The sequence below is a fragment of the Sus scrofa genome, chromosome 7, assembly GCF_000003025.6.
Source record: "Sus scrofa isolate TJ Tabasco breed Duroc chromosome 7, Sscrofa11.1, whole genome shotgun sequence".
NCBI classification, from domain to species: domain Eukaryota; kingdom Metazoa; phylum Chordata; class Mammalia; order Artiodactyla; family Suidae; genus Sus; species Sus scrofa.
The window spans coordinates 68,616,313-68,628,821 of NC_010449.5; the positions used below are offsets into that span (position 1 = coordinate 68,616,313).

At 39.3% G+C, this 12,509-nt stretch overlaps 1 long non-coding RNA gene across 1 annotated transcript; it reads left to right on the top strand.

Annotated features, from left to right (window-relative positions):
• On the top strand, window positions 1,773-11,659 carry LOC106508272. Its single transcript, XR_002346140.1, has 4 exons — window positions 1,773-2,187; window positions 2,291-2,485; window positions 8,832-9,437; window positions 10,874-11,659. It is a non-coding gene; the product is annotated as an uncharacterized LOC106508272 (long non-coding RNA).

Below are 12,509 nucleotides of genomic sequence, written 5' to 3' on the forward strand. Positions count from 1 at the left end.
GCAGCTATTCCCAGACATAAGCATGCCAGATTCTCAAACGTTAGGAAGATGTCACAGGATATACTCATTCTTCCAAGTAAATGAGCTAGATAAAAGAGTTTTTCTGTTTCTTTTCTTGCCTGCTTGTACTATAACAAAGCATGTTATGAATGAACTTTCTGAAGTGGGAACCAGCACTAATATCTTTTGAAAATGCTTTTATAGGCAGTTTATGCTTCACACCATCTTAGTGGCTTCCTCTGTGACCTAGGACTACCTACACCCTTGGCTACACCCTTGTGGGCCTTAGAGTAGCATCAATATGTTTCCTACCAACCTCACAGGAATGCTGTGGGGGTTAAACTAGATGCCATTTATAATATAGTTGAGAGTGAGTTATATCCATTCAACAAATCTGATTGAATGGAAAGAACTAGAGGGTTCTTTCCCAGTCTCATCCAGGTATAAAATCTCCCCCCCCCCTTTTTATGGCTTCACCTGAGGCATATGGAAGTTCCCAGACTAGGGGTTGAATTGGAGCTGCAGCTGCTGGCCACAGCCACAGCCACAGGAATGCAGGATCTGAGCCACGTCTGCAACCTACACCACAGCTCACGGCAACACCAGATCTTTAACCCACTGAGGGACGTCAGGGATGGAACCCTCATCCTCATGGATATTAGATGGGTTCTTAACCCACTAGGCCACAATAGGAACTCCTAGGTATAATATCTTATAATATCTTATACTTGTGACAACCTCACAGTGCTAGACAAACAGTAGGTGCTATATGATAAAGATTTTTCTATGTCATGATTTTTTTTTCCATTTTAGCTGGTTTACAGTGTTCTGTCAATTTTCTACTGTATGGCAAGGTGGCCCAGTCACATATACACATATACATTCCTTTTTCTCACATTATCATGCTCCATCATAAGTGACTAGATATAGTTCCCAGTGCCATACAGCAGGATCTCATTGCTTATCCATTCCAAAGGCAATAGTTTGCATATATAATAAAGATTTTAAAAAATGCACTTTTTATATTTTTCTAAATAATTAAATTCTGCAACTATTCAATAATGTGTTTTGATGTTTCTCAACCTGTACTGTCAGAAGGTTCTTTCCCTACATAACCCTCTAAGTCTTTCATACCTTACACTATACCTTCTTACTCTTTTGACTGAATTGTAAAATAGTTTCCAAAGACCTAGATATAGTCATTCATTTTTTTACCCTTCTCTTTTAAGAAATTATAGTTATACTATAATCTTATATCAGTTTTTGATCCTTTCATAGTTCTAAGTTCTAGAGTTTTCCTTCCAAGTCTCCTGAACTTATCTTCCTAGGTCTTTTTTCTTATTTATTTTCTTTGTAGCTTCTTCTCTTTTCTCCATAAAGGAGTCTTTCCTTCCCAGAGAGTTGTGCTTATTTCCTTTTATACCGCTGAACTGTAACCTGTTACTTTTCTGGCATAGTGTCCTGAACACCACTGGGCTGCTTTGGGGGAGGACCTCATGTTGTCTGAAGGAAAATTAGCAGTTACTTAAAATGCGGAGTTCCTGACGTGGCGCAGTGGAAATGAATCCAACTAGGAACCATGAGGTTTCAGGTTCGATCCCTAGCCTCGCTCAGTGGATGAAGGATCCGGCATTGCCATGAGCTGTGGTGCAGGTCACAGCCACGGCTCGGATCTGGTGTTGCTATGGCTCTGGCATAGGCTGGCAGCAATAGTTCCGGTTAGACCCCTAGCCTGGGAACTTCCATGTGCCACAAGTGCGGCCCTAAAAAGACAAAAATAAATAAATAAATAAAATAAAATGCGAGGGGCTGACTACACCCCCCACCCACCTGGCCTACCCCCACTTTAGTCTAGGATGCCTCACTGCTGGGGGCTTCCTCTTATTAGATCTTGGCAGAAAAAGGCCAGGGCATATCAACTAAATTCTGTCCTAGGGGCTTTACTCCTTCCCTCCTAATATTCTCTGAGGGTGTAAAATTTAGAGGGACAGGGGAGAGCTAAGGTGGACTGGGTTGTGCCTGCTTTCCTGGCAGGACTGTGGTGGCGTGCTGCTCCTACCTGTCCTCAGAAGCTGATCATTCTCCTCCCAGGACAGCCCGGAGATTATGAGATTATCACAGAGCGGTGTGACCACCACCAGCAAGACAATAAAGAGCACACCGATGGGAGAGATGGCAAGGGAGAAGGTGACGTTAGTGAATAAAAGTCCCAAATGTCACACATTTCTTCCAGTAGAAGTCCCAGATGGAAATTCTCTGACTCACACTCTGTAAATATTTTCACCCTTAGATTATTTTCCTTGGAACTTTCAAGAAGAAACAGAGAAAAAAGAGAAGAGATGAAAGAAGAGGACATTTCAAAGAAAACTTGGGAAATTGACTCCTAGAAGTAGATGATTCAAGGATTTATGTTTAAACAATTGTTGAGAATGACTTTACTGAAGGCAACACAAAGGCAGTGCCCCTGGTTTTACCAACTGTTAAGGTATTGGTATTTGTTTTGTTTTGTTTTGTTTTTTTTAATTTTTTTGTCTTTTGTCTTTTGTTGTTGTTGTTGTTGCTATTTCTTGGGCCGCTCCCGCGGCATATGGAGGTTCCCAGGCTAGGGGTTGAATCGGAGCTGTAGCCACCGGCCTACGCCAGAGTCACAGCAACGCGGGATCCGAGCCGCGTCTGCAACCTACACCACAGCTCAAGGCAACGCTGGATCCTTAACCCACTGAGCAAGGGCAGGGACCGAACCCGCAACCTCATGGTTCCTAGTCGGATTCGTTAACCACTGCGCCACGACGGGAACTCCAAGGTATTGGTATTTGAATGTAAAAGACAAACTAGTTGGTTTATTTCAGACGCGGCAAAAAGAATGCAGTGTTTTATGGGACAAAAAATTAACTGCTATTTAATTTCAAGAGTAAGCAGGGTTGAGTCTCAAAATTAAAATTCTTTAAAAATAGAAACTTTGGGAGTTCGCATAGTGGCTCAGTGGTTAATGAACCTGACTAGTAACCATGAGGTTTTGGGTTCGATCCCTGGCCTCGCTCAGTTGGTTAAGGATCTGGCATTGCCGTGAGCTGTGGTGTAGGTCGCAGACGGGGCTTGGATCTCACATTGCTGTGGCGTAGCTCCGATTGGACCTCTAGCCTGGGAACCTCCATATGCCTCGGGTGCGACCCTAAAAAGACAAAAGACAACAACAAAAAAATAGAAACTTTTAATTATTGACAAATATAATTTTTTAATGATTCATAATAGTAAAATACTAATCCTGGCTTTTCAAATGAAGTACCATTTATTAAAATTTAATTTTTGAGAAATAGTACAAAATATAAAACTCATCTCTAAAAATAAAGTACTCTAAGCTATAATTTGAAAGCTACCCAATTTTAATATGAGTTTCTTTGACAAGCTGTGTTTCCCTTGTGACAGAATGTCTCTTTTCAGTTTGAGTCATCACTGCACATTTATGAAATCTGACAATGCTGTTTTTACACAGCCTTAGACATTTAGGTCAAGGTGATGGTTGAGACATTGCGAACGAAAGTGGAGTATTTTGACTGATTGAACGTGGGTGGCGGACAAAGTTTACCTGGAGGTGGAAGATGATTATAGAAAGAGTTGGGGAGGGCCCTGGGCCAGGGAAGGTGAATTTCACTGCCTTTCCCATTTTGCCTGTCAGTTGACTACACAACTGCCTGAAGCTGTAGAATCTAATCCTTCATTATTCTTTGAATTAGCCTAGAAAGGGACGTTCTTGCAGTGAAATTCAGGGTTCTGAAATAGGAATCCCAAGCATGTTTGAAAGAAGTACAGAAAAAAGTTCTATATTTCTTTGCCAAGAGCATCATCCATTCTCTTTTGGTTAGTAATGATGGTTACCTTGGAAGATGTAATTTCCTGTTGTTTGTTATTTTCTTTCCTATTTTTATTGACTACCAAGGGAACCGATTTCCTGTGCTGCTGAAGTCTGAGAGCTTATGGAAGCCACTATACTAAGAGGAACGAAAGAAGGCCTTTCCCCTTGGCTCTCAAAGAGAATGCATTCCGTTCTAGCAGGGGGAAGGCTGCAGCTGTGAATGCAGTTAATGACCTTTGCACTTGCAAAAAACAGATCTGTAAACTGCAATGACGTCTTTTTAAATGTGTGCCATATTTGGGAGGCAAGAAAATAATTTACAGGCAGGGTAGAATTGTGCTTAGAGTAGATGGGTATGTTTTCAATGTGCCACAGTAAGGAGTGGAGCATGAGAATGGCCAATTCTTCCATAAAATATTAAAATCTAATAGTGTTCTGGAACGTTTTTTGGTGGTTGCCTCTCCACCTCTTTAATACCCCTGCCTTCCATCCAGATCTGGACCCAGATTCTGGCCGGCTACTTAGACCAGAGAACTAAGAGTTTCCATGTGTTCCTGGCACCCAATTCTTAGAAAAGAAGCAAACAAAGAAGAGCCTAATGCTTACTTTTTCCACCAGTTTGCAATATTCTTGGAAATTTATGTGGTCTACTAGATTGTTGCTAAGTATGCTGCTTCTTCGTAATACTGACAATGTCTTTTTAGGATACCTTTGATCTGTGGTTCTTTAACTTTATCGTGCATCAGAATTCCCTGGAAGTCTTGTTAAATACAGGTTGCTGGGCCTCACCCCTGTAATACTTTGATTCACTGTGTGAGAAGTAGGGTCTCCTAATTTGCATTTCTAACAAGTACTCAGATGATGCTGATACCATTGGTCTGGGGTTACATTTTGAGCATATAAGTAGACTATTAGTCTCCGTCTTCTAATTGGATCTTTTCTTCCTCATTTTTTTCTTTCTTTCTTTTTTTTCTTTTTTTGGTCTTTTTAGGGCCAGACACCTGCAACATGTGGAAGTTCCCAGACTAGGGGTTGAATCGGAGCTACAGCTGCCGGCCTACGCCACAGCCACAGCAATACAGGATCCAAGCCGCATTTGCGACCTATACTGCAGCTCATGGCAATTCCAGATCCTTAACCCGCTGAGAGAGGACAGGGATCAAATTTGCATTCTCATGGATACTAGTTGTGTTGTTTCCGCTGAGCCACAGCAGGAACTCCCCTAACTGGATTTCTTAATTGGCCCCTGAGATTAGCTCCCAGTCTTTTTTTTTTTTTTTTTTTTTTTTTTCAGCTCCCAGTCTTAATAGGAGTTTCCCGGAAGTGCAATACTATAAATTAGAGGAGCTTATCAGTTCATAAGCTGCCAGAACCTAGGAACATTCCAATGGAAGAATTTTAGGAGCCTATGCTGACCATGAGATATGTACTATACCTTGGAATTTGTCAGTGTCTTTGGAGTTTGTTGGTGTCCTGGAAAGGCCTGGAATTACCAGGGTCAGAAATGTTAGACCTGAATATCTCATCACACTCAGACAACTTTTGACTAATGTTACAGACTGAATACCCAAATCTCAACCACTGTTGAACCTGGTGAGATGAGACCTTATAGCTGGCTCAGTTCCACACAACTCAGGTGAAGCGAATATCTCAATAAAACAAATCACACAAATTTTTTGATTTCCCAGTGCATGTAATTATGTTTAGTTTTTATTTGCATTTCTCTAATAATTCGTGATGTTGAGAATTTTTCATGGGCCTACTCACCAACTGTATGTCTTCTTTGGAGAAATGTCTATTTAGATCTGCCCATTTTTTTGATTGGGTTGTTTTTTGTTGTTGTTGAATTGTATGAGTTTGTGTATTTTGGAGATTAGGCTTTTGGGTAACTATGCTGTACAGCAGAAATTGGCACAACACTGTAAATCAATAATGGCTTATAAAAAAATTTCAACCACCCACCCCCCAAATTAGGGGAGACTTCTGATTAAATTTTGCAGATGGAAAAAAAAGTTATGTTTATACTGTAGTCCATTAGGTATGCAATGGAATTATGAAAGAAAAGACAGTATATACCTTAACTAAAAATATTTTATTTTATTTTTGTCTTTTTGCCATTTCTTGGGCCGCTCTCATGGCACATGGAGGTTCCCAGGCTAGGGGGTCCAATTGGAGCTGTAGCCACCGGCCTACGCCAGAGCCACAGCAACGCGGGATCCAAGCAGCGTCTGCGACCTACACCACAGCTCACGGCAACGCCGGATCCTTAACCCACTGAGCAAGGGCAGGGACCAAACCCGCAACCTCATGGTTCCTAGTCGGATTCGTTAACCACTGCCCACGACGGGAACTCCCTAAAAATACTTTATTGCTAAAAAATGCTAACCATCATCTGATTACTCAGAGTTGCTATGAACTTTCAATTTGGAAAAAAAATACTCTACAAAGTGCAACAAAGCAATGCCCAATAAAACAGAGTGTGCCTGTAGTTGGGACCTTATTTTATTTCTTTGTTATTGAGAATAATTGACATATAATATTACACTAGTTAGAGGTATAAACATTCTAATTTAACATGTGTATATATTGCAAAATAATCACTGTAAGTCTATTTAAAATCACTACATATAGTTAAAATTTTTTTCTTGTGATGAAAACTTTTTGATCCACTTAGTAACTTCCAGTTATACACTGCAGTGTTATTAACTATAGTCACCATGATGTACATTACATCTCCAGAACTAATTTATTTTGTAATTGGAAGCTTGTACATTTTGACCCCCTTCACCCATTTCCTCCACTCCCATCCCCACCTCTGTATCTGTGATTTTGGTTTTTTGTTTGTTTGCCTTATTTCACGCTTATTGTAATGCCCTCAAGGTCCCACCGTGTTGTTACAAGTGACAAGATTTCAATTTTTATGGCTGAATAATATTCAAGACCATGTTTTATTTGCTCAGCGAAATAGATCTCTTGTAAGGAGATCCTTTTTAGTAATAAATAGAACAAAAGAGTCCTTGAATTTCCTTCTCTTTAAATAATAGCTGGTTGGATGAAGGAGAAAGAGCCTGCAAGTCAGAGTGGGGATAAGAATTTTCTAAGCAAAAGAAAAGGTAGGTTAGTTGTCATTGTGTAGGGACAAGCTTATCTTGCTGGAGTAGCTGAAGCTGGAGTAATGAATGAGGCAGGAGGGGATAAGCTGGGAGAGGTAGGTAGGTGCTCTGGTTACTGAACTCTGGAAGAGAATGGGGAAAAACAGAGCATTTGAATGCTTTGTCTGAGTTATTACAACTCCTTATAATTATTGTCAAGGCTCAGTAAAATTAATACATCTTATTCTGTTTAAATAATAACTGTCTTTTACCCTATACAGTTTCTTGAGTTAATTCACTTATTCTGGGGTTAAATCATATCTAATAGTTGCCTTCATAGGCACTATTGTTGGCTAATAAAGCTTTAAGCTTTTAACCAAGGATCTTTTATTCGTGGATATAGCCTGGACTGAGAGCTGCTGTGCCATGCATTGCATGGGCCTTACTCAGCAGGGCACAAGGGATTGTTCGTGATTTATCTGTGAGAATTTAAAAGTTTTTAAATTTTATTTTGATGAAAATTTTTAAAAAATGTAATATAAGCATATTCTAGGTCATCAGGCTGATCACCTTATAACTAAGTTCTGCTGTCACATTTCATTGCCCACATACACATCTGTATGTGGGATGGTTGTATTAGGGTCATGTATCTATAGTAAACTGTCATGTGTATATAAGAAAAGAACAGTGGCAGATTGATATATAATGACACACTTGTACCACATGAAGATTAGGTCACCGTGCAGAGACCCCATGTGAAGGGACTTGTATTTGATCCTGTAGATCCTGTGACGACGAACTTCAGGAGGGTCTAGAGGTAGTGAAGATGGAGAGGAGAAGAAGGATTCACGATATTAAATCTCATGACTTAGTAATTGTTTTTCTATTAACAACAGAAAGGGTTAGGGTTAGGATGGTGAGGGACGTACTTAATGATTCCTCGTGTTTCTTAAGCTTGAACAAGGTAGAGATTTTCCCCAGATAAAAAGTTTTCGTAGAGCATCTGGTGTTGACTTGAATTAATTATGTGATAATGTTACGTAAATATGTATATACATAATTAGGTATAAATTTATTTCATTAGTCTTATAAAACTAAAACATATTTACACATGAAATATAAAGATCCATGAAACCAGTTTATTCTAATTAACAACTTATACAGCAAAAGATACTGTTTTCAAAAAACAAAATCACTACTCACAAACTAAATACGGCACAGACTGCTATAGCACAGAATGTTTGAGTGGTGAAGAATTGTCACTACACAGCTCACAAACAGACCAAACTCTTTAAAAGAGGAGGATCTACATTTCTCAAGTTTGAGAAACTTATTTTAAGACTCAAGGGTTACTTCATTTGAAAGTCTCCTCTGACAAACCCAGCTGGATTGAATCTCCTCTTCTGAATCTGTGCAGAGTTCTAGCATTTAATTTACTTCAGAATATAGTGATTCTTATGTATTTGTCTTTCCCTGAAAGCAATTTTTTTATGTCCTCAGAAACTGGAACAGTGCTGGTTATAGCAGGGGCACAGTAAAGTTTGTTTGTTTGTTTGTTTAGGTTTCGTTGTTGAATGAAACCTTCATATAGACATTTTGGGCTCCCCCCCCAATAATTGATTAAGCTAAAATTAAAAGGGTGTATATCAGGCAGCAATCAGTCTGAAGAGAAGAGGCATTATGAATGCTGTGGAATAAAGGCTTTTTATAGGAATTAGATATATATTTGAGAAGGGTCTGGGGAAGTGAGATTGGGAGGGGAGTTATGGTTGGAGAAGGGGTCAGCAGCTAGACACCTGAGAAGCAGAGCATGTCCAGTGATGGGGGCACCTTGTGGGCAGGTCTGTGGGGAGCTGTCTGGCTACTACTTACGTGTCTCGTTATAGGTGTGTGGCTGCTGTTGGTCAACAGGATCCATAGTTGGGGAGAAGCAATGGATATGGAACAGAGGAGAGCAAGGACAAGCTCCATCCCGCAGGGCACCTTTGCGAATTTCTGTCACCATGTCTGCTTACAACAACTTTCAGAGATTAATGACTGTTGTTTCACCCTGCCTTCTAAATCTCACACAAATTCCTCTTAGACAACTCAACTCACAGTCACAGAAGAGATTGGGGATCGTTCCAGCTTAACCAAGTTAACACAGTGCAAACCAGCACAGTCAGATTTCTGCTTCTGGTAGTGTGGACACGATCGTTCAGACATCTCTGGTCTCATAAAAGGTAGTATAAGTCTCTAAGGACCCTCTCTCCACAAATACAGAAACCAATAGATCAGAGAGACAATGAAAGCATAAGGCAGATGTCAGTAATCACAGTGCCATCAAGACACTGGGCTTTGGCCTGGTAGGTAGGTGAGGAATTTGAGCCTGGGACATGCAATGTGAGCAGAAGCAGAAGCAGAAGCAATTGCGTCTAGAGGAAACCCTCAATAGTTCAGTCTGCAAGTTAAGCAATCATTTCAAAATCAAAGATCCCTCTGTGCATTGGAAGGTAAGCCATTATGGATAAGAGTCAGCAGAAAAATGAACAGATTTAGAGCCCCATAGACTTAAGTTGTCAGGATCGTCAATTACAGAGTATTGGGCCACTGTGTCTAAAATGCTTGAAGAAATAATCTAAGTAGTTGCAAAGATGAGTCAGCAATAAAAGACTATCAGGAATGAACAGGTATATTTGAAAAGAAAAGAGAATTTCTGGAAATAAAACATGTAATTGTTCAAAAATTTAAAACTCAGTAAGTGGGTTTAATGCAGATTTGTAAGGCCATAATCACCATGACAGAGGGAGAAAAGGAATTGGAAAATATGAAAAAGAAGTAGATATGTGAGGAAATCTAATATATACCTAACTGGAGCTGCAGAAAGTGAGACTAGCCTGAGAGTGGTTAATATTAACAGAAATATAGGTGTTAAGTTTTCCAGAATTAACCTCTTCCACAGAGTCTAGAAACAAACTGTCTCAAAAAGAATAGAAAGCCCATATGGTTCTAAAACTATAGATGTTTATTACCACTCTGTTGTAATGGTAGCAGAAATTGAAAACAACTCAAGTGGTTAATAGAAAAATAAATAACCTGCCATTCTCAGTAAAGTATTATGCAGCCTTTTAATGAGAAGTGTTAAGAAGATGATGAAATAGGGAGTTCCCGATGTGGCTCAGTGGATGCCGAACCCAGCTTACATCCATGAGGACGCGTGTTTGATATATGACCTTGCTCAGTGGGTTAAGGATCCTGCATTGTCCTGAGCTGTGGTGTAGGTCACAGACGTGGCTCAGATGCCCTGTTGCTGTGGCTGTGGCATAGGCCAGCAGCTCTGATTTGACCCCTAGCCTGGGAACCTCCATATGCCACGGGAACGGCCCTAGAAAAGGCAAAAAAAAAAAAAAAAAAGATGAAATACCATGAAATGCTTACATTAAGATATTAAGGTTAAATGGCAAGATATAAAATTATGTATTCAAATGTGTGCAGTCAGTTCTCTCAATGGGAAATAAAACAGAAAGAGATTTTTTGAAAATGAAAGAAAGGCAATTGACTTAATGACTACATGACCGAGGACCAAAAGGTAAAAAAGCAACTGTGAACTAATGTTTATTATTATCATCTGATATTCTGAAAGATATAACTATTCTGATTTCTTTAAATCTAGCGCCCAAAAGGGTAGTTAATAAAAGTTAGTCTCTATGGCTGTATGCTTTAAAGGAAAAAAAATCCAGCTAGCAGTTAATATTTTCCCATGAGGAAAACTCCAGACCCAGATTGTTTCACAGACCAGCCCTACCAAATTTTCAAGGAGTAAACTTATACAATTTTTTTCAGAGAATAGAAGACATTTTATGAAGCCACTGTTGCCTTGATACCAAAGCCAGGTAAATTTCAATATGAAAAAGGAAATTACAGGTCTTACTTATTAACATATTTGCAGGCTGAATCCATCAGTCAGTAATGAATACCTGACGGTCTCAGTGCTGAATGAAATGGCTAACAGAAGTAAAAACAAGGAACGGAACTCACCAGCATGGAAATCAGAAAATCCTGCCAGGTATATTCTGTGAACATCTGCTTATACGGAGAAGTAACACTCTACTGTAAGGGGAGGGCACATTAGTAGGTATCAGTTTTTGGCATTGTTATGTTTTTTATGTTGTCAGTCATATAGGATGTTCCTTATGTTGTTTTGCTTAAAGCTTACAGGTACATTACATATATTTTTAATGTATTAAGAGTTATGTATGGATGTGTATATATATGTGTGTGTATGTATATATGTTTGTGTATATATGTATATATATATAGTTTTATTCATTGGAAAGGTGTTGGCATAACAATAAGCTTATAATGGAGCAAAATTTCCAAAAATAATTTAATAGAACAAAACTGCATGACTTTAAACTAATAAATAATGCTAAGCATAACCCATGCAGTTTTGAGACTTTCAGGCATATAAAATACAGTTTGGACCCAGGCAATGAAAGTTATAGCAAACGAGCCGATACTCTACTGCCGATACTCTAATAATGCAATATTAGAGAAAATAGCTAGAATAAATTCTCTAAACTGTTCTAGCAGTCCTTGCTCAATGATTTTCAACTTTGGGTTAGGGCCTAGGGTATCAGAATCTCTCAGAGGACTTGTCCAAAATACGTACATATCTTCATTAGTTTTTAAATTAAAATATAGTTGCTGTACAATATATGTTACAGGTGTACAGTATAGGGATTCACAATTTTAAAGGTTATACTCCATTTATAATTATTATAAAATATTGGCTATATTTCCTGTGTTGTACAATACATCCTTGTAGCTTATTTTGTATATAATAATTTGTACCTTTTTTTTTTTTTTTTTAGTTTGTACCTCTTAACCCTCTCCCCCTTTCGTGGCTCTCCCCTCTCCCCTTTCCCCATTGGTAACCACTAGCTTGTTCTCTGTGAGTCTGCTCTTTTTTTGTTGTTGTTATATTCACTAGTTTGCTGTATTTTTAAGATTCTATATATGTGATATCATCCAGTATTTGTATTTCCCTGTTGGACTAATTTCATTTAGCATAATGCCCTCCAATCCATCTATCTTCATTGATTTTTTTTGGCCGTACCCACGGTGTGCAGAAGTTCCTGGGCCAGGGATCTAACCCATGCCACAGCAGTGACAAAGCCAAGTCCTTAACCACTAGGCCACCAGGGAACTCCTCTTCATTGATTTTTGGTACCTGCTCTTTTCTGTGAGATTCACAGCCTTGGTTTACATTGAGCAAGGCTGAACATTGGCAGCTATGGGAAAGAGTATCATGGTGCAAGTGCCTCTGCCCATTGCACACCTGAATGTAGCCTTTTTAGGCCACGAGAGCACTGCTGGAAGGGAAAGTGTGCTGTAATTTCTTGCCGACCTGACAGCTTCTTTATATTTGTTCAGGTTTGCTTCAGCAGAGGATAACAGCTGACTTGGAGTAGTGGGTAACAAGTCTAGATCCACTACTTCTTTTCAATGTGAACTTGAACAAGTCATATTTTCTCTTAGCATTGATTTCTATAGTGTAAAATGGGGGAGGGGAAAATAATTCT